General features: G+C 53.3%; 1 protein-coding gene and 1 long non-coding RNA gene across 2 annotated transcripts in view; one reads left to right on the top strand and one right to left on the bottom strand.

The window, feature by feature from the left end:
* Nucleotides 1-1,857: 1,857 nt before the first annotated feature.
* Nucleotides 1,858-9,592, bottom strand: LOC144382561 (uncharacterized). The gene is made up of 2 exons (XR_013449720.1): nucleotides 9,412-9,592; nucleotides 1,858-2,121 (listed from the first exon to the last, which is right to left on the bottom strand). It is a non-coding gene; the product is annotated as an uncharacterized LOC144382561 (long non-coding RNA).
* Nucleotides 9,593-9,804: 212 nt separating this feature from the next.
* The window catches only part of TSPAN14 (tetraspanin 14), a 53,844-nt gene continuing 39,346 nt past the window's right edge, over nucleotides 9,805-24,302 (top strand). The window contains exon 1 of the mRNA XM_036089787.2: nucleotides 9,805-9,944. The gene's annotated coding sequence lies outside the window, so the exon portion shown is untranslated. The remainder of the gene's footprint in view (nucleotides 9,945-24,302) is intronic.

Raw genomic sequence — 24,302 nt, 5'->3', positions numbered from 1 at the left:
TTTATTCCTTTTTCTTGACTAATTGCTATGGCTAGGACTTCCAGAACTATGTTGAATAGAAATGGTGAGAGTGGGTGAGTCTTGTCTTGTTCCTGATCTTAGAGGAAAGGCCTTTAACTTTACACCACTGAATATAATATTAGTGGCGAGCTTGTCATATATGGCCTTTATTATGTTGAGGAATGGTCCTTCTACACCTAATTTGTTGAGAGTTTTTATCATGAAAGGATGTTGAATTTTGACAAATGCTAAACATCCTTCTTTCCATTAATATATAACCTGGAAGGGAGCATCTAACTGGCTCAGTCAGAGGAGATGCAACTCTTGATCTTGGGGTCGTGAGTTCAAGCCCCATGTTGGGTACAGAGATTACTTAAATACATAAAACATTAAAAAAAAAAGATAAAACCTGGAAGAGGTGCACATCACTTTTGCTTACATCCCATTAACCAGGCAGGACTCAGGGCTGCACTTAACTGCAAGGGTGACTGGGAAATGTAGTCTTTCTCAAGGATGGCTCTATGTCTGTTAAACATTGGTGACTCTATCCCTAAAACAAAGAAAACGGAATGGATTTGAGGGTTCAACCAGCAGTGTCTGCCATAACATATTGATGGGAAAAGACTTGGAAATCGGGTAACAGCATTCGTCTCTAGGAACAGGGTACTGGTGGCTGGGGACACAGATGGGGGGAAAATGTCCCTTTTAAACTCTAATTTGTTCCATGTGAATGCATTGACTAATTAAACATTTTTAACAAAGTACTGAAAAATTTTAACAAAGTACTGAAAGAGCACACACTACCTTATGGGCTTAGTAAATCTCAACAGCTGGTTCACTGGCCAGAAGTTTCTGTGCCCTCGCCCTCACCCCCTCAAAGAGCGTTGTAGATGTGGTGTGAAACTCAGGCCACAGCAAACTACAGAATTTATTTGGTTTGAGGAGCTGGGGAAGCCCCGTTGGTCTGCATGGGCAGAGGCCTGAAGAGAAATGCAAATTCAGATAAACATGTGGGAGAGCTGCTCTTCTGGAGCCAGTAGACCTAGTTGGCACCAAGTCTTCCTTGTACCCTTCCTGACTGTGCTAGGCTTGCTTGGGGGAGAGAAGGCCAGTTCTGCTGCCAAGCCCTTCCTCAGCACTGCTCATGCACGGAGGGAGGAGGAGACCAGCACCCTTTGGGCTGGAGGGGTTGGGAAGCTGGGCCTGGAGACCTGGCCAGCTCCTAGCGTAGGTGGTGCTGCTTGCCTTTTGAAGCAAGGAGTTTCTGAACCTTCTGCCAGGCAGAGGTCTCAGCTGCCTTTATCTGACTCTCATCTCCTCTTCAGGCTTCATGACTCAACCATGGAGCAGACTTCAGGCCTGCGTGAGGTGAGGGCGGGGGCACCACCAGCAGTGAACCCCTCAACCTAGTGCACGGCCAAGCTCCTCCCACTGGTCCCAGCTGAGCCAGATGGCACAGCACAGGACAGACACCCTCCCATCCCCCAGTGCACAGACAGTACAGGTCCTGCTCCCTTGACTGGCTCCCAGCACCCCATGTGGCTCCCCACAGGCGTTCTTTAAAGCCCAAGGGGCTCTGTGCTCAAAGAGAAACACATCTAGCTTTACACCTTGTCTAATGTGCAATGGAGGAAAATGGAAACAGTTAGCATTTCTTTACGTATTTACATTTGGGCATACCTCAGAGATACTGCGGGTTTGGTTCCAGACTGCCGCAGTAAAGCGAGTATCACAATAAAGCAAGTCAAGTGAATTTTCTGGTTTCCTGGTACATATAAAAGTTATGTTTACACTGTAGTCTATTACTTACGTCTATGAAGGGTGCTACAGCGTTATGTCTAAACAAACCAGTGTATAGACCTTAATCAAAAAATACTTTATTGCTAAAGAACACTAACCATCATCTGAGCTTTCAGTGAGTTGTAATCTTTTTGCTGGTGGAGGGTTGAGGACTGAGACTGATCAGAGACGGGCAGCTGTGGCAACTTCTTAAAATAAGATGACAATGAAGTTTGTTACATTGATTGACTCTTCTTCCTTTCGCTCGAACACTTGGAGGCCACTGTAGGGTTATTAATTGGCCTAATTTCAAGACTGTTGTATCTCAGGGAGTAGGGAGACCTGAGGAGAGGGAGAGAGATGGGGGGAATGGCCAATGAGTGGAGCAGTTAGGACGCACCCAACATTTATCAATTGAGTGCTCTGTCTTGTATGGGCATGTTTCATGGTGCCCAAAACAATGACAATAGTAGCGTCAAAGATCACTGATCACACATCTGCATAACAAATACAATAATAATGAAAAACTGAAATATAATATGAGAATTACCCAATGTAACACAGAGACACAAGTGCACAAATACTGTTGGAAAAATGGCCCCGACAGACTTGCTCAATGCAGGGTGGCCACAAACCTACCATTTGTAAAAAAATGCAGTATCTGCAAAGCCTCACAAAGCAAAGCACAAGACGAAGTATGCCTGTATTATTTCTACAACTAATAAATTGAATTTTTATGATTTTAACAAAGTAGATTTCCCCGAACACTTAAACATTACATGTAATCAATTCCGCTCTTCCTAATTCTAATGATTCAGAGTCTCATAAATGTTTCAACCGCCTTTAAAAATTGACTAGTAAGAATACAGTCATCACAAAACCGGATCTGCATACTCAGACTGGTTACAAAATGCGAATGCCTGCATCTAAATTTGTTTATTATCTGTAGTCAGCAGCCCTAACAGCAGACAGGATAGACATGTGCCCATATGCCACGCATCACTGCCCTCTCCTGGGGATCTCAGAGAGCTGGCATGTTACACTTCCTGTGGGAGGCCCCTCACCAGATCCCTGTGTCACAAACCACCCATCCTGGGCCCAGTGACTGGACCTGGGATGGGTCGTAGACTCTAAGTCAGGACCTCATGGGCTGGCTAGGCACTTACAAGACTGGCACAAAAGTTCTGCCCAAGAAAGGATATGGGTGGTGACAGCTGACTGAAGCAACCAGCAACTCACTTGGGGCACCTGAGTGTGCCTCTCAGAGAAAAAGAGGGGGCGAAAGCCTAAGACTCACAGAGGCGGCAGTGGGCAGAAGCTAGGTAGGAGCCCTGGGGAAGGTGGGGACCAGCTTGGCCAGCAGCAGCTGGAGCAGCAGAAACAAAACGAGACCCCAGTGTCAGACTAGGAATGATGCTCTGGGAGTCGGTGACATGGATACACCTGTAGGCCTATTCTGAAGAGCCTGGCTAAGGGACTAGCCTGAGGGGTTTTCTACTTCCCTGCATCTTCACACAGTCAAAGGGAATGGACGAAAGATGTTCTGAGCTGAGGTGATGGCATGTGTGGGAGGCCAGACACATAGGAAACAGAAGTGGATCCAGCGACTCATGGGCAGGAAAGTGAGGGGAAGCAGGATGGGGTATGTGTGTGGGGGGGGGTGGGGGGGAGGACATGAACTGTGAGATCATTCCAAGGGAAGCCTGAACTGACCCCCTGGGGAGGCAGGGGGGGCTCACTCATCAGTTGTCTGGAAACGAGGAAAGGGGGCTTTGGGGAGCATTGGGCGAGGCAGCTTCCTCCTGCCAGGGGCAGTTCCCTCCTGAGCGATCAAATTCCAACACCTGATCCCGAAGGGTGGTGTGTACGGCCACCATCACGCTGGAGGTGGCGGCTGGGTCAATGAGTGTGAGGGCAGCCTGTGGTCAGAGATGTGGTCACAGTGACCAGACCTGGTCAGTCTCTGTAGAACATTCAGTGAAAAGAACTTCTAATGGTTTAGGGGAGGGGGCTGACAGGATCAGATTTTCATTCTAGACTGGGGCGGCAGCTCAGGAGAGAGAGCAAGACTGGCAATAAACGTGAGGTGTGGCCAGTGTCCAGAAGAGACTGAAAGACACAGGAGTGGCAGAGCCTGTGGAGGTGAGGGGGGCAGGGGGAAAGGGCTCAGTGCAGAGTCTGGGAAGAGCAGCAACACTTAAGGGGGGATCAGGAGACTCCAAGGAGTTGGGTATGCAATACGTGGTCTTCCCTCCTGGGTAAATCACAGAGCCAAGAGAACGAAAGCTCCAGGAAGGAAGGCAACACCCACAGTGTCAGACAAGGACTGAGAAGCTCTCCTCCTCTCCTCCAACACACACCCCCAGCAGGGGCTGGATAAACTCCTTTCAGCCAACTGCCCCTAGATGGCAGTGTGCGCACGTGGCAGGAACTGCCCAGCAAAAGTCCCCAGGGACAGCAAGTCTCTCCCATGGGACCAGCGAAAAGCTGTGAGGGACCTGGAGGCACCCACGATGCCTGCAGCATCCACCTATGTGCTGCTCTGCTTCCGTGGTGTGTGGGGGTGCCTCTCTCTCTCCTTTCCGGGGTGGGGGGGAGGGGTCCTATCAGGATTCCTCCCGGCAGGGCCTGAGCAGAGAGGTCCCAGGGATGCAACAGCCCCCCAAATCCCTGTGTTCATGACTTCCCAGGGGCACAGTCTTGGGTGGAGGAATGGACATAAAGCTGATGGTTCTGGTTCTACCACTGAGGAGCTGCGTGACTCCCTGAGACTACTCTCCACATTTGTTTTATAAATGCATAGCTTTGTGAAGGTCAGTTCACATGACATTATTCCAGAAGCAACACTTTTTACACTGCCAGGTGACTTTCACTTTCTGTGTATGTCCCTTATTTCCAAGCTTCCAGGGACAGAGCTGGGGGTTGAGTGCAGTCAGTCTCATGGGTCTGTGTCTTAACCTCTCTGATCTATCCCCTCCCTCTCATGTCTCATCTGGCCACATCTGGGGCCTTCCTCTCAGCAAAAACCATCTTCTCTCATTTGAAGTGATTACGGAAGGGGTGACTCACAGACGGGCAGGCCTGGAAGGGCCCGGGGAGGTCACCTCCCGAACAAGCTTCCCATTCAGGTCCCAGGTCCACCCTGTAGGTCTGCTCTGGCTTGCCTTACTGAGGAAGCTGTCCTCCTCAGAGCCAGCTTGTGGTCATACGAAGGCTGCTTCAGCCCTACTTCCCACATGCATTCCAGACGGGCCGAAGCGCAAAAAGGACAGAGTGGCAGCACCTGTGTTAGGAAAGCGAAACTTTCCCAGAAATCCCCACAGACACCTGCTGGTGTCTCCTTGGCCAAGTCGGGTCACATGGCAAGGCTTAGCTCCAAGGGAGGCTGGGAAGTGTAATTTTAAAAAACTAGGTTCCCAGGCCTGTTTGAAAGAAAGGAGAGAACAATGGATATTGAGAAAGCAGCCCATGAATGGTAGTTAAAACCATGGGGGTAGAGGGAATTACCCTGGGACTGGGAAATGTGAAGGGAAAAAGACCAAGGCAGAATTCTGATGAACACAGACTTGGAGAAGATCAGGAAGAGAAAGAGGACGGGGACCAAGGAGACTGAAAGAGAAGCCAGTGAGGTAGGAGGAGAGCCAGAAGCGTGGTGTGTGTACCAGTCAAGGGGGACGGACGTTTCAGGAAGGAAGGAGTGATCCCCAGCTTCCAGGACTGCACTGTGGAGCTCGGGCCGGCCTCGCCCTGCTTACCTTTAGACTTCTCCAACACCAAGTCCCGCTTCTGCTCAAGCTCCTTCCTTCCCTCTGCCCGGCCCCTGGCCTGTCCACAGACAAGTGCTGCAGCATGGAGCCCAGGAATAGCGAAGACAGCACTGGGACCAAAATCGGAACTCGACCAAGACAGAGGGGTAAGGAGGAAGTCAGAGGACCATTAAGACCAAGCTCTGCCATTTAACATTTTATTTACAGCCAACTACAGGTTCAGGAACAGGAGAGGAAACTCTCAGCTTCTTTCTCTTCCTTCCTGTACTGGTTTTTGTGCCCATAATCCATACCTCAGGCTTGTTGTAGTCTGCACTATATAATTCAGCTATATTCTCGGTAATTACAGTTCCAGGGACTGGCCTGGAAACTAAGTCACTGGTTATAATACAGCCAGCCCTTTTAGGAATTGGCGCTGTCCATCTCTTGATTCTTTTTATTTTTTTGAACCAGGAACATAAAATGGGCCTGCTCTGCTTTGAGTATCCCTGAGGCTCTGAAGCCACCCATATTGCTATAAAATGGGTCAGGTAAAGCTTAGTGGGTCTCCTATGGCAGCTGGGAATGGCATAAGTAACTGTCAAGGGAGGCTTGTTGGGGGGGGGTGGAGGCCATGGTGGCTCTGTGGGCATTTCCTTCACCCTCTTTTTTTTTTTTTTTTAAGATTTTATGTATTTATTACTAGAGAGAGCGTGCGCGTGCGAGAGAGCAAGCGAGAGTATAAGCAGGGGGAGCGGCAGGCAGAGAAAGAAGCAGACTCCCTGCTGAGTAATGAGCCCGATGTGGGACTCGATCCCAGGACCCTGGGATCATGACCTGAGCCAAAGGCAGCCGCTTAACCCACTGAGCCACCCAGGTGCCCCTCCTTCATCCTCTTCATACCCTGCTGCAGTATGGCCAACTAGTCCACAAGGGAATGGATTAGTCTCTCAGAGGTGCTCTGGCTGGCAGGACCTCTGCCATCTAGTTCATGGTGCTTAATGGTGGGTTAACCCTCTCCTTCCTCCTTGCTCTAAGCTCATGACCTCCTTCACATCCAGAATTCAGCAAATACCATCAAGTGTGAATGACTGCCTTTCCAAGGCCAACTTCACTGGAAACATCTTTGCCTCCATACTCCCCTCAATAATGGTGGAGGTGTCCCTCCATCAGAGGCGTCCTCTCCCTTAGGGCCCATGTCCCATCTCTCTTTCTTTAGAATCCTCACTCCTGCCTTCCATCCTGGATCATTCCTATCACTCCATAAACTTGCTCTAGTAACTTACATATTTCAACAAACCCCTCTGTATTCTAACAAAAGTTAAAGCTAGAAATGGCTACCAGCATCAGAAAACAGAGGATTAAACAAGACAGAAATTTTCTTTCTTCCATAGACAAAGTCAAGAGGTATGTATTCCAGAGCAGGTATGGTGGCTCCCTAAACATTAGGAACCCAGATATATTCTAACTTGTGGCACTAACATTCTCAACACATGCATTCCACTTCAAAGTCTAATATGGTTCCTTGAGCTCAGGCTACACATTCATGTATTCCAGTGAGCGGAAAGAGCAACAACTGAGAGAACACTGTGGCCCTTTAAAGCTGGTTCTCAGAAGTTGTACGTGGACGCCTCCCCTTGCTGCCGGTTGGCTGGAACTAAGTCATATGACCACACCTACCTGCAAGGGAGTCTGACAACTTGCTTTTATTCTGGGGAGCCACATAGCCAGGGGGAGAATGGCTATTAGGGTCATCTAGCAATCTCTGCCAAAGTCTCCTCTGATTCCACATCCGTTTCGAGACCGCTCCCAGTTCTCATTCCATGTTAGACATGCTGTCCAAACAGGATAGCTCCACCATGGTCTGGCTCCCATCCCACTACTCCAGGAACACTGTCCTTATCACAGTCACCAATGTCTTTCATGTTGCCAGAGTCAGTGGATCCCTCCCTGTCTTCATCTTATCTGAGCTTTAAGTAGCATCTAACACAGCCGCCCACTCTGTTCTAGAAACTGTTTCCTTTCTCGGTCTCTGGAATATAGCAGTCTCCTGGTTCTCCTCTTGCCTCCTCAGCCTCTCTTGCTCAGTCTTTCCTGCTCTGGCTCCTTTGGCTCCTCTGGGTTCCTCTTGAACCCTCTCTTCTGCAACTACCGGCTCACCCTAGGTGACTTCCTCAGATACCACAGCCTTTACCATCTTTAAGATAATGCCTCCCAAAGCAGCCCGCCCCCCAGCCCAGGCCTCCCTTCTGAGCTCCTAGTCTTGACAATTGAATTGGGTCTTTGATGGGCATCTCAAAGTCAACATGGCTAAAGCAGAATTCCTGATGCTTCTCCCTGAGCTATAGTCTCTTTCCTCTAGGCCACCTCATCCAATCAATGAGGCCCTGTCCACCAGCTTACTCCAGCCAGAAATTTGAAAGTTATCTTTGGTTTCTCCCTTTCCTCCCTGACATCCATCCTACCAATATGTCCTGTTGAGTTCACGTCCAAAATAGCTTCTCTCAACTACTCATCTTAGTGTGGCCACAATTTGGTCCAAACCACCATTATCTTTGGCCTGGACTGCCCCAACAGTCTAATTGTCTTCTCGTTTTTATTTCTGCCTGCCACCCACCCACTGCATTCTTCACACAGCAGTAAATCATGAACATGTTAGTCTTCTGCATAAAACCCTTCACTGGCTTAATTAAAAAGCCTCCATCCCTAGACAGTCTCGCATGCCCTGGCCACCTCCCCATTTCACCTTGATCCTCCTTCACAGGCTTGCTACTCAAGCCACACTCATTTCTTCCAGCTTCTTCACACGTCCAGAGCTTACCTTTTTCCAGGGCCTCGGCACATACTGCTCTCAGCCTGGAAGGTGTCTGCCTGGCTTTTCCCCAGGCTGTCTCCTCATCCATTTGACTTCAACATCTCCTTCTCAAAGACACTCTGCCTGCCAGCTCCATCAAAAGTGGCTCCCATTCTCTATCCCAGCCCCTTGCTTTTGTTCCAGCATTTATCTCAACTTGTAATTGTCTTCCCCACTAAAAGTAAGCTTTATGGAGCAAGAGGCTTCAGCAGTCTTGTTTACTGTTGTATCCTCAGCATCAAAATAGAGCCTAGCAGATGAGGCCCTCAACCAAGCACTCAGTATCTGCTTAAGGCGGACTGAATGGACAGGTTCCCCACGGACGTCCCTGAGCTGCCTGGGATGTCACAAGCAGACTGCCTCCTCTTTAATAAAAGCAACTGGGAATGGACAGTCTGCATTGCAAGATCTCCTTACATAGGACTCAACCTGTTGGTTGCTCATACTAGAACGTGGCCCAGTTTTGATAGATGCCACTTTCCTATTGCCCACCTAGCCCTCTTCCACTTGGTTGAGTTTAAGAGTCAGAAGTGTGCCTGTGCCTCATTTCAGAGAGGCAGGAGGCGACCACTGAGGTTAGCCTTTCTAATACCAGTACCCGGCCAGCAGCGTGACCACCCCTCTGCAAGCTAGCTATACCTCGAGTCTCCCTCCTTCCTTCCCCGAGAGTGCTCTCAGCCATCTCTCCAGGGCAGATCTTAGGAACAAATTTCAGCAGGCGGTCCAAAGAAAGCTTGGTATTTTTAGCACCAAGACAAGGAGCAGGTCTTTGCTGCCCAGTGTGCAAAGAAATGCAAAATGTTAACTTACTACCTTTCTCTTGAAGCACCCCCCCACCCTCCCAGGCCAGGCAGGAGCGCCTATTTTCTTTTTTTTAAGTAAGCTCTATACACAACGGGGGATTGAACTGAAGACCCCCAAGATCAAGAGTCGCTTGCTCTACCGGCTGAGCCAGTCAGGCGCCCCGCCTCCTATTTTCAATACGGCCATTTTTTTTAATCCTGCTATCACCCCTACCGGTCACCCCCGTACCCCTTGAGATGTGGCCTCCCCTCGGCCCCCACAACTCGGATTTCTCGCAGGCTCGGGGGCCCCGCCGAGTCCTCGTTAAGGCCATCGGCGCCCGGGCGGCGTACTTCGTCGAGCACTCGCCGCGGCCTCAAAGCGAGACAAAGGGGCGGGACAGCGAGCAGGCCCCGCCGCCGGTGCGGCGGTAGCGCGGGCGGAAAGGCCGGGCGGGCTGGGGGAGGGGCGAGCCGGGGGCGGGAGGGGCGTACCCAGGGCGTGGCCTTCCGGGGGGCGGGGCGGGTCCGGAGGCGGGCCCAAGGCGCGCGGGGCGGCACTGCACGGCGCGGAGAAGCGGTGCTTTTTTCTCGGCTGCCCCCGGCGCCGCGCCCCCGGCCCCGCCCCTCCGCGCCCCGCCCCCACCGCTCGGACGGCCCGAGTCGCGCCCTCCCACCCCGCGCCTCCGAACTTGCTCTAACTTCCTCGGCCGAGCCGGGCCGAGCCGCTGCCGCCGCCGCCGCCGCCGCTGCCGCCGCCGCCGCCGTCTCTGCCGCGCCCGGGTGAGTGGAGCGCGGAGCCCCCGCTGGAACGTCGGGCCCTACCCCCCTCATTGTCTGGGGCCGACCCTCCCAGCACCCTCTGGGGACTAGGACTGCTCCCCAGGTTCGGGCTCGGCCCCTCCGGCTTCCTCGCCTTTGCCCCGGAGGCGGCCCCGCGGGCGGCGCTGGCTTTGTCTGTGTCCAGATCGCTCGCGAGGGGCTGGAGGCCTTGGCCCGGACCCCGCTGAGCCGAACTCTGGCGCCGGGCGGAGTGGGAGCCGCCGCGGGCGACCAGCCTGGCGCTGGGGGTTCTGTCGCCCTCGCCCTGCCCGCCTCCCCGGACGGGTGCGTGCCGGGTCCGCGCGGGGGTGGGAGAGCTCGGGGAGAGAGGGGCCGGACCGCCGCCGCCGCCGCCTGTAGGGGCTCTGCCCCCTGCCCCCGACAGCGAACCCAGGGAGGGGCACTCTTTTCGGCTCGGCCAGGGACCCTCGGCCCCCCAGAGCTCCGGCCAGAGGTAGAGGGTGGTGCAGACTTGGGAGGTCCGTCCCCTCCCCCGCCCCGGGGTGGGTGTGCACCGAGTGGCTCACCCTGGCGGTGCGCCCCACTCTGCCCACGGATTTGGGGTGGCCCGAGTTTGAGTAGGTGGTGACCCAGCTTCTTCGTGCTGATCGTTTGAGGTTGTGCTTGGGAGCAAAGCCCGACTCCTGACCTAACTGGAGCTTCGGTGGAGTTGGGTCTGTGGTTACGGAGTTGGCTAGTCTCGCGCCGCTCCTCTTGCTGGAGAGGGGTGGTGGTGCGGGTGGGTAGGAAGTGTGTGTGCGTGGAGGGGTGGTGGTGCCACCGGGTGGGAAGTGTGTGTGTGTGTGTGTGTGTGTGTGTGTGTAGCGGTGGTGGTGCCAGTGGGTAGGAAGTGTGTGTGTGTGTGTGTGTGTGTGTGTGTGTAGGGACTTCAGTCCTGGGACCTCCGAGACACGTGTGGAGTTGGTCTCTTGCTAGAAGCGGTCCTTGCTGTGGGGAGTCTGGGGAGAGGCGTGGGCCCTGGTACTGGCCTGGCCAATGGCTGCCCGCTGTGATGAGTGCTGTGGCATGTGCAAGCTCAGTGGCTGTCCCGCGGTGCTGGTGACTGGGGGCATCAGGACGTTTTGGGTCGTGAGTGCAGGGCGTTACACGGGAGCCTCTGCTGGTGTGCTCTCTCCAGTGGTCTGCTCTATAGAGGTCTTCCTTCCGGGATAGGGGTTGCTTGGGCTGATAGGAGTGGGTGTAGCTGCCTGCCAAATCCTCAAAAGTAGCCTTCCTCCTACCCTTTGACCTTATAGGGGAAGTTAATGCCTGCTGAGTGCTTGGGCCACCCTTCCCTATTTGTGTCTAGGCTATCAGAGCACTCCCAGCACCGCTATATCCCTTCTACTTTCACCTAGCCCTGGGGTTGGCAGAGGCACCCTTCCTTCCAGGGATCCTCCTGGGCCCTGATGTGTCCTCTTCAGTCTTGGCCCCATAGGCCCTTCTAACTCCTCTCTCAGCTGTCTCCAAACTTTGTCCCAGTCTGAGGATCCCTAGTGTCTGGGAGACAGGCCACCAGAGGGATTTTTCCCTCCCCTCTTCCTGCATCATCCTTTGTTGCATCCCACCTTCAGCTGGAGAATTTCTCCATCTCTCCACCTCTGCATTTTCAAACTGCACTGCTTGGAACATCAAATGTGACCTTCAGGTCATTTAACAAAGCATGATTGAGAGTCTGTGGGATACCAGAGGTGCCAGGTGCTGTTTGCAGGCACTGTTCTAGGCTCATGACTCCCTGACTGGCCTGTAGGCCCTGTGTGGTCTTAGAGCCCAGGCTGGACATAGGTAGTAGGTGCTCTCTGGTGTTTTATTGCTCTGCGCTTGATCTCAGCTTAAGCAGCATCATTCAGACAAGCAGGACTCCAAAGCGACTGGTGTTTCTGGAGGTGGCTGCCTTGAGGAAGAAAAGGCATGAAGGAGAAGGGCCTTCAGAGAGTTGGCTGCCCAGGAAAGTTCCCCTCCTTTACCAGCTGGGCAGCTGTGCTAATCTCTGAGGGCAGGTGAGGGTGCCTCCCTTCCCATGTTTGAGAATGGGAGGAAAATCTCATGCCCTGTGTAGGAGGGGAGGGGGCCCTGCCCTGTAGGTCATGGTGATAGTGGAGGCCAGGGAGTTCTGGAAGCCCTGGGTTCTGGAGACATTTCCTGAGGCCTCCCTTGGGTCACTGTGCGGTCAGGGATTTGATGGGTTTTCAGTTTGGCTGAGCCTACAGAGTATCACTGTGCCAGTCCTGGGCAACCTGGCTGGGGTTAACACCTAGTGGAGGTTATGGACAAGTTTACAGCAGTTCTGTGGAAGGTTTAAGAGCATTGTAACAGTTTATTGAGACGTACTCTTTATGGACGCATACACCAAGTGCTATCCTAGAAGCTTTACTCGCATTAACTCATTTAACCCTTGAACCGACATAGTATGATAGATAATGTATCCGTCCCATATGACAGAGGAGGACACTATTCTAGAGAGGTCACAGAGTAACTTGGTCCAGGTGTCAATGTGAGCCGCTCTCGTCATTTCAAATTTAGACAGAGCCTTTGTATAAAAGGTGTTTAGGACACTGCACAAGGCTGGCCCACAGTGGAGCTGGTAGGTCCTTCAGTGCAGGATCCTTTAATCCCCTGCTTCTGAGAGCATCTCATCTGTCTGGGCACGCAGCCGGCATCCCTGGCCCCCTATTGAGGGACTGGTGATGAAGCTTGTTTCCCTTGGGCCAGGGACTGGGAAGCCCAGCACTTCCATGCAGAGAAGATTGGGGAGTGAGTCATGGCCTCTATCTGTCTAGATAGATCAGGGTTTGCTGTGGTAACAATCCCCAAATCTCAGAGGCTTAAAGCAGCAGAAGTTTGTTTATTGCTCATACCATATCCATTGCATATCTGCTTTCTGTTGTTCTCACTGCAAACCCATGCTGATTAATTGGAACATTCCCGGACACTTGGACAGAGGGACAGAGAAAGGGATCAGTCTCACCCTGGCTCTTAAGGCTCCCACCCAGAAGCGGCATTTCACTGGCCGAAGAGCCACGTGGCCCTCCTGACACCCTCCTGAGGAAGAGGATTGGGGACATTTGGTCAATAGCACTGAATGCCTCCCATCTGCCTGCCATTGTGTCCTGCCTGTGACTTCTTCCCAAGGCCTGGGTCTGAGTGTCACGTTTCTGTGTCACCAGAAACATGAGTCATTAATTGAGGAAACACTGTTGAGGCTAAAGATGAATTGGGGTGCCACATTTGAAGGGCAGAGAGAGAGGGTGAACGAGACCGTGGGTTTGGGTGGTAGCGGGTAGTCTGCAGAGGCAGCCCGCTCTCTGACCCTGGGCAAGTTACTTGAGTTCCTCGGGTCTTCTTTTGCTCATTCATTCATTCATTCATTTGTGGGCCCAAGGACTTGTGGTGAGTCCCAGGTTGTGGAGTCTTACTCAGCACATGTTCAGCTCCTGCCCCAGTGCTGAGGGCTGTGCACTGGGATGATGATCCCTGTTTCTGTTGCGGGGTCCTGGTGGCCTTTAAAGAGGGATGTTAATGCCGGTGGGGTGGGAAGTGGGCTCCTGTCCCCCATCACTGCCCTGGCACGTCAGCCCTGATGTTCTGGACTCCCCCATGCTTTACCTGTATGTGGCTGGTAGGGGCAGCCACCTTTTCTAGAAGGGGGAGCAGGTAGAGGTACCCCCATAGGCCTTGCCCTTCCTCTTCCATTTCGGAGACTCTCGGGCTAAGCTTGTAGGCCTGTAGGAAAGGTAACGAGGTCCTCAAAAGCTGGAGAACAAGCTTGATTGAGTGTGGGGCTGGGATGGTTGTCTGGCCTGTAGAAGGGGGGAGAACCCCTCTGTTAATTGCATTTTTCCACTTGAGCCCCCCTTGTGGCATGTTAAAGAGCCAGCCATGCTATGGAACTTGGCTTTTGTGCTTTGTCACCTGCTTGGTCTCTGGTGACTTCCAGAAGGGCCAGGAAACACTATTGGAGGTGATGAGACTCCAGGTGCTTCTTTACTGGTTTAACTTACTATTCTTAGTCCTAATTCCTCCTTTTTCGGGGACTCTCTGCTTTCCCATCTGGAATAGAGGGAGATATCGTGGGGGTTTACAGCAGTGGCCTCACTCTTGGCTGGTCATCAGAGTTCCTGGGGTGCTGTGTAGACTAGTGCTTTGTGAATCTTTGGCCTAGATGGATGCCAATGTTCCTGCTTTGTCTTACCTTCCGTTATAGCAGTGTCCTCTCCGAATCAGTGTGGAGTATTCATAATGTCCATGTCCATGTCCATTTTCTACCTAACAGCATATTTTTCGGTTCAGACAAGGGCAGGTACCTGTGTTGGAACAGCACAAGCCCTGGCTGGGTGGTGGAAAGTGTTCAGTGCCTCTGTCAGGCATGAAGACAAATAACATTGTCCGGCTTGTAGGGTGGACAGTGGGGAGGCCAGCTTTCAGGTTGGGTCTCCTTTCTAGCCTGAGTGACCTGGACAAGGCTTTGATTTTTTTTTTTTTTTCCCCCTCCTGGACTGATTTTCTCATCTGTAGTAAGAGAAGAATCTGCCCTTCCTGTCTCTCATGGGGTCACTGTGAAACGCAGGTACACACTTAACGTCCGAGAAGCAGGAGCTGAGCCCCGGAGTTAGGCCTGACGCTCTGGTTTGGGACTGCTGCCATCACATGGACAGTTCTCAGCGAAGTGTTCACCGGCAGCTGATTCTGGGAACCCCACTTCCTCCACTCCTGGGCTTGGTGGGGTGGGGTGGGGCTGGGCCAGGTTCTGCTGTGCGGCAGTTTTTCTCTTGGAGGCCTGGTCAGCTGAGCTTCAGTGGGCCTGGGCAGGGTGGGGCTAAACCCTTCACTTCTCGAGGTCTGTTCGGCCTCCCTTGCTGAGCAGCCAGGGAGAAGGCTTAGAGTCCTGGTGTCCATCAGCGGGATAACGGGAGGGACTGGCTCCTCTCTTGTTGGACTCTGCCAGCTGCACTGTGGGGCCCAGAGCCATGGCAGCTGGCTCTAAAGTGGCCTCTGGGATCCTGGGTAAGAGGTGAGCCCCTAGTGCTCCCTGAGACTGTGTGTTCCCTGGAATTTGGGAGAGCCGAGGCTGGGCTTTCCTGCACGGCTAAGGTTTGGGGAGAGGCAGGCCGGGACAAGGGGCTGGGCAGGGCTGGAGCCTGAGGAGCGGTTTGAGGACCTCTCTGGGTTTTCCCTGATGACTCGTACCAGCTGCTGGGACCTGTGCCGAGCTACTCTGCAGGGCCTGGAGAGCTTTTAAAAAGGAGGCTTTGAGGAATTCCTAGTCCTGACACCTAGGAGAGAGTCGCTCGCAGCTGCTGGAATTCAGTGAGGGTCCCCTGAATCTCTTTCATCTACACCTGGAGGTCTGAGCCTTGAGCCTGGGAGGGCCGAGGGCCACAGCATGTCGCAGGACGCGCCGCCCCAAGGCAGGGTCTTGGGCTCCCAGCCTTAGAGGCCCTTCGGGGTGCCTGAGGAGAGCCGGGCTTACCAGAAAATGGCATGAAGGAAAAGAGCCACCTCATGTTCAGATTTGGGCCTCCTGAGGAGGGGTGACTGGGCCCCACACACCCACTGCAGCGGTTCATGCCACCGTGTGACTTCCAGCAGCAGGAGCGTCGGGATCTCCCGTCTGTGGCGCCCTTGCTGATGCTCAGGACTCTGCTCAGCCTGTGCCTCTGGCCACTGTCACCAGCCGCTCTAGGGAGAGGCTCTGGTTGCCTGCTGAGTGGCCGTTGTCGTGAAGAGACCTCCCTCGTGTCTGGCCAGCCTGCAGATTGGCTGTCTTAGTTCAGCCCTTTACCCCGGCGCCAGGCAGATGGCTCTGTTCCTGGACCTCGGTGGGGGAGGCCAGCCCCAGCCCCAGACCAAGTGGTTCCCACATTTTGGGCCCAGGAGGACTTGGAGCTCCGTGTTGTTAAAGAAATAATTATTCAGACACTTGTTAAAGCAGTAAAGCCGACATTCTGTAGGACTATTGCAATAGATAGAAGGACTTCTGCTCTGGGGTTTTGCAGTAGGGAAGAGAGATTGGGCTCAACCTCAAATGCAGCCTGGAAAAGGGGAGATAAATAGCCAAGGAGCAGAATGGAGGGGGTTGGTGGATGGAAAATCTCTCAGAGGGTAGGGTAATCCTTCGCTGACAGACCTCAGGATTCTGTCGAAGGCAGGCCAGGGTGATCCGCTGTTACCCGAGGGTTGTTGGAAGATGAGCTGCTGGTCAGACACGGAGGGTGAGGGATTCTGGCCAAACGGACTCAGCAGGATTCTTGCTGAAATGACTCTGCGAGGACGGAGATGGAAGCCCAAGGTCAGGCCTGGCTGAGCAGAGGGCTCCAAAGAGCCTGACTAAGTCTGGTCAAGGAGAGACGATCTGTCAGGGTTCTGAGGCTTACAGCAGCCTGCGTTCAGCCTTGCTCCTGGGTCTCGCACTGGCCTGAGCTCGTCACTGTTCACACTTGTTTCTCAGGAGTGGTGGCTCTCCCCTTTACCAGAAACCTGGGTCCTCGTCTTTTAGCATCTCCTGGCTTCTTATTCTCGGCCTGTTGGACTGCCCCTCAGCACCCAGGAAATAATGTAGACCTGGGGCCTGGGTTCCCTGCAGCCTCCCACCCCTAGCTCCTGTTGCCAGATCTGTTGGGTGCCAGACCACAGCCCCTTGACGCTGGACGACCCTCCCTGTTTGACCCTTGTTCCTTGGCTTCTGTACCTTGTATTTCTTGTTCTCTCCATCCTGGGCAAACCAGTCCGACAACTTTGTGGATCATCCTCCTCCTAGGGACTGGACTGCCTCACTTGTCTGAGCCAGGCCCAGGGAGGTGCTGTGTGTGTGTGGGGGGGTCTCCTTCCCCTGCCTGGACTGTGTACTCTGGGGCCTTCTGGTGGGAGCCCCCTAGCCTCCTTCCCCTGTTTAAGGCCTTCCCATACCTGCATCCAGCGAACCACGTGTGATGCTCCTTGTTGGCTCTCTGCCCGTCCTCTCTACTTGGTCAGTCCCCACTGATGACCTTGTTTGGTGTGTCTTCTACTCCTGGGGCAGCTCCTGTCTCAACAGCCAACTTTTTGGGAAGGAGGCCACCTGCTGTTGTGAGAAAGAAGGATGTGTGAAGAAAATGTGTTGGCTGTGGCTTGGGGGCCTTCCTCACTCCTGAAGCCTCCAGGCCAGAAGCTGGCTCTGTGCCCTCATCCTGCCCACCAGAGTCACTGCCGCCTGTCTCCTAGGTACTTCCTGTGAAATACAAGTAATGGTGTAAGCACAGATACATTTTGAAGGGGCATCTTGACAAGGGAGTTGGGTGGTGGTAGTGGTGGGGTTTTCATTCCCCAGGGAGCAAAGAGGGAGGGAGTGGCTTGTACCGGGTGCAAGGGTGGCTCAGGGCCCCTCTGGGTTCGGGTAGCCCTGAACTGCTCTCTTGTGGGAAGACAGATGAGGTTGTGGGGCAGGTGCCAGCCGAGGTGCCACAGGATTTGGTGTGTTGAGGATCCGTGCTTACTTGGGGGTGAGGGCCTTGCCCACTCATGCAGGAAGATAGTTGGAGAGGAGCCGGTCTTGGTCTGATGGAGGGTTCTAGGATTCTGGGCAAGAGCCGCCGAGGGGTTGCACTGGGCCCACTGAGAGGGGCAGGGACTTGCTTCCCAGCAGCTGAGGTTTGAGGGCTCCAAGTGCCAGCCTGATTCTGCTTGTTGTGAAATCTCATTTGTGCTCTTTAATTGGGGGGCTACTAGTTGAACATTGAGCAGTCATCAGAGAGCATCTTATGGCCTAGGGGAGCCAAACATACACTCCCCCTCTTTCTAGCCTTCTTTGCCTGTGGCCTGGGCAATCTGTGAGCTTGAGGTCATTAGGAGATCTTTGCTGGGGTGGCCTGGGGGTGGTGGCAATAAGTGGGGGCCTATTTCTGCGAGGTAGGAAGAGCTCCATTCATGAACCACTCCCTGCTTTCCAAATGGTCTCACCCAAACTGTCTGGCCAGTCCTGGTTGTAATAGGCATTGTGTCATACCCTTCAGAAGCAGGAGAGACTGGGATGGTTATTATATTGCTCCTTAGGGGGAAAATCACTTGGAGGAAATACATCAGTGCTTCTGAGTGCAGAGTGTTTATTGACATGCAGTTAAGGGAGGCTTTTAAACAACATATGTGTATCCCTTTAGTAAGGAATAAATACGCAGACCCATCACCCGTCTCACTGACTCCATTTTGCAGTTCCCATTTCCCAAAAGGTATATACATGGGGTTTAGTGGCACAATTAAAGAGCACAAATGAGATTTCACAACAAGGGATTGGGGTTTTTGAGCTGGGATTTTGGAGAAACTGTTTTTAGCCTATACTTGGAGTTGGGCCAGGCCCAGAAATCTGTTGAAAAAGCTTTCTTTAGCTGCTAAAATTGGGATGGGTTCATACTACTAGGATCTTGAGCCCCACCAGTGGCTGGGGAGGGCCCTGCGAAGGGTCCCTGCTGGAGGCCTGGGCTGCCTGAGGCTCAGCCTCCCCCATGCCTGCGCACATTGCCTAAAGCTTGGGGTCTGCCAGTCTCACCACGGAGTAGACCTGCCCCCAGGGGGTCCTTCTTGTGCGATCACTTCAAGTTTCCTTTTTGCCTTTGGCAGAATCTGCTCTTGGTCTTCCTGGGAAAACTTCTATTTTGGGACCTGGGGAGGAGTTGTGAGCAGAGAGCTCTCTGAGTTGGTCCTCTTTCTTGGTGACAGAAGCTGGCAAACACCCCCCCCCCCATTTCATCCCTGCCCCCTGTTCTAGGGAGATACCAGAAGCTGCATGTGGAGAGTTACAGGTGCGATTTTTTTGTGTGTGCCTGCAGTCACAAACTTGAGGGATTTTATTTTATTTGTTTATTTTTAAACTTGAGGGATTTTAAATGTCAATGTAGGTTTAACTTTTTAATTAAAAAATGTATACACGATTAAAAAAACACATAAAGATACACAGTGAAAATTAGCATTTCCATGCCTGACCCCTTCAGTTCTGCTCCCCTGAGGCCTCCACCACCAGATGCTGGGTGCCTAGTCAAGCATCTCCTTTCTGTACTCCTCTTGTGTCCCCTTGCTAGTATACTAATTACTCTGTTCTGTACTTAGTGATTTTTACTCTAAAGCTTATTTTGGGATTGTTCCATTTCAGCTCACAGTTCAGTCCATTCTTTTTAACAGCAGCACGTTCTTCCGCTGTGTGGTACATCGTGATTCACTTTGTCAGCCTCCTACTGCTGGACATTGAGGTTGCTTTCAGGACCAATTTTGTTTCTAGAAGCCAAGCTGCAGGAATGCCTTGCACATGCTCGCAGGTCTATGATAGATGGCTGGGAGAGGGGTGCAGGCATTGAGTGCTTAACGAGAAAGGAAGCACGTTGTTTTGATTCCAAGGGGGAGAAGGAAAGTTTCCAAGCTTTTCTTTCGGAGGGATCTTGTATTTATTTCTGCAGGCAGAGCCCAGAGCTGGAGGGAACACACTGTGGGTGTGCTGGTGTCCTGGTTCCTACCGCAAGTCTTGTTTTGGTTCAGCTCAGGTTAGCCTGTCTCCGCAGAGCACCTGTTGTTTGCAGCCTTTGGCTGTGCCCTGTGCATACCCAAAAGTGTGATATAAGAGGAGCCGGCCCAAGTCAGATGAGGTCCTGGGAGGGAGGAGAGGCTTCGCGGATGGGGGTTTGAGCAGGCCCAGGAGTGTGCGGGACTTGGGTAGCGTGTGACTCCGGAGTCTTGGCTGAGAACCCAGCAGGGGCTGGGCATCCACTTTCTCCCTCAGTTTCAGGGGTTGGTGTGAGGGTTAGGCCTCCTGTCGTGGCCTCACTGGGCCTTTTGTTGCTCTAGGATTCCCCCCTACCCCCCACCCCTGATCTCCTGCCTGCTCTGCAGCTCCAGCTGCTTTAGGCCACTTCTGACTGCCACCCTGTGATTTTAAAAAGCCTGGGTGGAAGGCACCTGGTGTAAATAATAGATGGGTTTTCTCAGGCGGCTTCCTTTCCTAGCAGAAGCTGGGGGGGTGGGGAGGTGAGGGCAGCTGAGTTTTTCCTCCTGGGTTGGGCTGGGGGGGAGGGAGGGAGGAATGTGAGAGAGGGTGCATGTGGGAGCCTTGGCCTGGCATCCTCCTGGGAGTTCTGGGAGCCCTCTGTCTGTTTCCCCATCCCCGTGGCCACTGTGCGCCTCTCAAGTGACCACAGTCTTGCCCCCTGTGGCTCTGGCCGCCTGGGCAGGGCCGGAAGCAGGGAGATTTTAGGGCTGGCTGGCAGATGAAAGGGGGCTGACACGACCCTGAACTGGTGGGTTTGAGGCCTGTGCCCCTGCCCTGTGTCTCCCAGCACTGCCATCATTTGCTGCCCCTGTGAGAAGTCCAGAACTTCCCATGCCCACAGCTCGGTTGTATGGGGCTTGGGGCCTGGGCAGCACAGAGGTTTCTATTGTGGCCGGGTGGCAGCTAGGGGTGACCTGTAGGGCTGAGGAGGTGGGGCCTGGGGACTGACAGTGGAGCTATTCACAGGCTCTGCCCTGGTTTCCTGCTGCCTCCCATTGTGGACTTTTTGAGGGGGGGGAGGGGAAGAGGAGGAGGGTGGCCAGTGCTGCTATTGTTGTTGGCAGCAGGAGCCCTTTATGCTCCTAGAAGTCTTTTGGTAGACCGGTCTTAGCCACTCCGGGACCCTTCTTGTGTTTTGTGATGCTGGGTGAGCTGCCCAGCCCGGACTCTGCCCTCTCCCAGTGCCCCCCATCCCTGGAGGTCTAGGTGGGCCCTGCTTTTTGTGGTTACCTCCATCAGGATCTCCCTTCCCCCCCTCAAGTCTCCATGCCGTGCTTGGAACTGCCCCCCCCCCCCCAAGCCCAAGAGTTCAGAGCAGCTGGGCAAGGAGTGGGAGTGCCTGTCCTGTCAGCCACCTGCCTGCCACCTCTGGGACTGGGTTCAGCCTGAGCTCTCCTGGGCCAGCTGTGGCCTTGGGTGGCGTCTGGGTGGCGTCCAGGTGCGTGCCTAGGATGCTGTCAGTCTCGCAGGCTCCACTTTGCTTTGCACCTCGGTGCTCAGCCCAGTGTCCCCCGTTCCTGCCTGGCGCGCTCACTGCAGAACAGCCTGCTTGCTGGTGGGCTGGCCCGTAGCCTCCACGCTGCCTGAGCCCCGGCCATTTTCCTTTGTTCTGCCGTGTCCGCACTCTTGAATCGCAGGCGGGCGGCAGGCTGGGCAGGCAGCGGGCGGCGAGTGTACAGCACCGGCGGAAGCCCTTAGGACATGAATCTTCCCACTGAGCCAGAGGCAGGCATTCCCGGGCTGCACTCCGTTCTCCCAGCTGTCCCCCCATCTCCCCAGGGGTGCCGAGATCTCTCTTTGATTAGAGGCGGTCACCCCCTCTTACTGGATCAGAATCGTGGCGACTTGTACAGTGGGGACCTGGAGAGGTCCCACCTGTTTGTGGCCACTGAGGGGGTGAGAGAGAGAACACACAGCCCCTTGGGAGCGCTAGCCTCCTGGTCTTTGACAGAAAAAGCTACTCCCAGGCACCAAGTGTGGTCTTCCTTTACCTCCCGGCCCTCCTGCATGAAGTCGGTGATGAAGTCCGTGGAGGATCTCTTGGCATTTAGTGGCAGGGGTGGTTGAGAAAGTTTCTTTTTATTTTGGTCTATGGTTGTGGGAATTTTTCTCCCAACTGAGGGGACCCATCCCCTGCCCCTGTGTCTCACCTCCCCCAGTCTTTGGTGGGCATAATGAGCTTCCTCCTGGGGGGCCCGATTTTACCCACGGGTGGGATTGCAGGCAGAGCTGAGGGCTATTCCCAGGTACCTTTTTCTGGAGTTGAGCCTGCCCCAAACCAGAAGTCTCTTGCTTTGTTTTCTAAACGCAGCCAGAATCTGTAATAGTCACCTGCCTTTGAAGTAGAGTTGTTTTGCATGAGGACTAGTAACTCACTATTTTTATTGTGTTTCCATTTTATGTTATCCTTCCAAAATCCATCCATCTTTGAGATCAGCCTGCCTCACTGAGGGGAGGAAAAATAATTTTCCCTCTGCCCTTCTGGGTTCTTGGCTGAGAGCTCCTGTAGTAAAAGACAGATGAACAGGAGAAAAACAGAAGTTTAGTAACAGGTACACCTCCTGCATACATGAGCGAGATCCAGGAGAACTTGAGGAACTCCCTGAAGTGGCCCAAGCCATCACCTTAAATGTGTTCTTCAGCTAAAGACACAAGAAAGATGACTGGGGCTGGGAGGGAAGACCAGGAGGCGGGGTTAGGTTGTTATGCAGATTTAAGTTGGGCTCTGTCTCCATTGATAAGAGTTTATGATTTAGTGTCACCCTAGTCTTCCTGGTACTGAGAGGAGACACCCTTACAAGTGGAGACTTCCCTTGTCAGTGTAAATTTCCCTTCAGTAACTTCTCCTTGGTTTTCAGAGCTTCTCCCCTGCCTGCTGTCTTTAAAAAAATAACTAGGTCAAGATAATCCTTATGCCAGAGAGGCAGATTTTGGGGCGGCAGATTCCGCTCCCCTCCTCATTAGCCAGGTCTCACAAATTAGGAAATGAGTTCCAGCCCTGGATGGGGTTGTACTTTGGAGTGGCATCATTTCAGCAAATGTCCAAGACGCAGCAAAAAGAGCTAAGTTTACTTTCAAGTGCACTGCAACACAGGTGGTGCTTTTACGGTAGTTGGACCCAGACAGGGTCGGGCAAGGTCATGATTGCGGCAGCACGGTGCTCTGGAGAAAGCAGACGGAGGTAGAAGGCTCGGGTTGAGTCCCAGCTCTGCCACTGGCTCTTTCCAGGTGACCGTGGCAATTCATTTCCATGGGCGCTGGTCTCTGGAAAATGGCAGCGTTGCAAAGATGAACTTCAGAAACATTTTAGCTGTGACTCTGAGTTCTTTGACTCTAACTCAAAAACGGTTGGTCACTACCTTGAAAGCCCTCTTGCTAACTCAGGATTTTTGGGGGAAGAAATGTTATCAGGTGGGATTAGCAGAAGGTATCTCTTCCTTAGGTTCTTGAGAGGTGGTGGTGATGGTCACCTCCACAGATGTTTTTCACATGGAAACTCACCCACCCCGAGGCCTAACACCTATACTATCAGTTCTCAGGGGCTGGGTGTGGTGCGAGTGAGTAACTGTTCTCTTCGAAAGGCAGCATTCCCTCTTTGAATCATGGGGTCAGGGGAGGAAAGTAAAGCTCTGCATTTTACCTTCCCTTAAAGTGAGGCCCGGCTGTTAAAAGTAAAGACAAAACATGGACATAGAGACACCCTTTGTACCTAAATATCCCCTCTCCTGTTCCTGCGGGGGGAGGGGGCTAGGTTAAATTTTGTCTCCATGTTGGGTTGTAGATTCCAGAAGGCAAAACCATCCTTTTGCTGGTGCCCCTTTAGGGTTGGTTTCTGGCCCTTTATCTGCCTTTCCCCACCCAGCCGCCATCCCCTGGGCCTCCTGAGCCTGCTGGCCCAGTGGCTTTCCTCCCATTGTCTGCCTCACCGGGCTCGGCCTATGTGTCACTGCTCTGGGCTGTGTGTTTCTGCCAGACCTCACGGCAGGCCTTCTTGGAAGATGCCCAAGAGGCAGGGAGTCCCACTTCTCCAGTCACTGGGTTAGAGAAGCTTCCACAGCTGTGAAATGGGAATAAAAATAACCTGTAAGGATCCAGTGGGATGCACTGAAATACCGAACGAAGTCCAAAACTACAGCACAGCTCCTGGAAAGCGGATTACATCCCGGGTCAGTCTGGTCACAGTCAAGGTGGGTGGTGGCCTTTCCTCCCAGGACTTGCCCTAATGGTGGTGGCTTTTCTGTTAGGCATCTCAGGTCTGCTCCGCTCACAGGCCTGTCTCAGGGCAGCATTGGCAACACCGGGCAGAGCTTGTTGAGCTGCAGCGTTGACATTTTCACAAAATTCCCAGGTGATTTGCATACACTTTCAAGTTTGAGAAGCCCTGGCTCTGACACCTTTGTTCCGCCCACCTGTTGCTCTAGCACCTTCCTTAGTCTGTTTTGTGGTTTTGCAGACCTCGCCCTCTTGCCCTCCTGAAAGTTGTCGACTTCCAACAGGTCTGGAGCTCTGGCAGCCCCTGTCCCCTCGGGTGTGCAGTTCCCAGCAGCTCTCCCTGGGTGCTCGGGGCGTCTGGGAGGTGGGGCTGGGAACCAGAAAGCACCCTCGGCCGGCAGCCGCGGGCACCTCCCCCAAGCCTGCTGGCGAGGTCATCTCTGGGGCGCAATGGGAGCCCTCCTTTGTGAAGGGGCGGCAGGCAGCCTCCCTCAGCCATCTGGTACCACGCGCCCCGCCCTATCTGTCCCAGCTGGACGACAGGATCAGAATCAGGTTGTAAATGTTTTCTCGTAGAAACACAAACCATTCTATAGAAAGAT

Source organism: Halichoerus grypus, chromosome 7 (genome assembly GCF_964656455.1).
Source record: "Halichoerus grypus chromosome 7, mHalGry1.hap1.1, whole genome shotgun sequence".
Lineage (NCBI taxonomy): Eukaryota > Metazoa > Chordata > Mammalia > Carnivora > Phocidae > Halichoerus > Halichoerus grypus.
The sequence above is the reverse complement of the archived record's forward strand: the minus strand, read 5'-3'. Positions and strand labels throughout refer to the sequence as shown.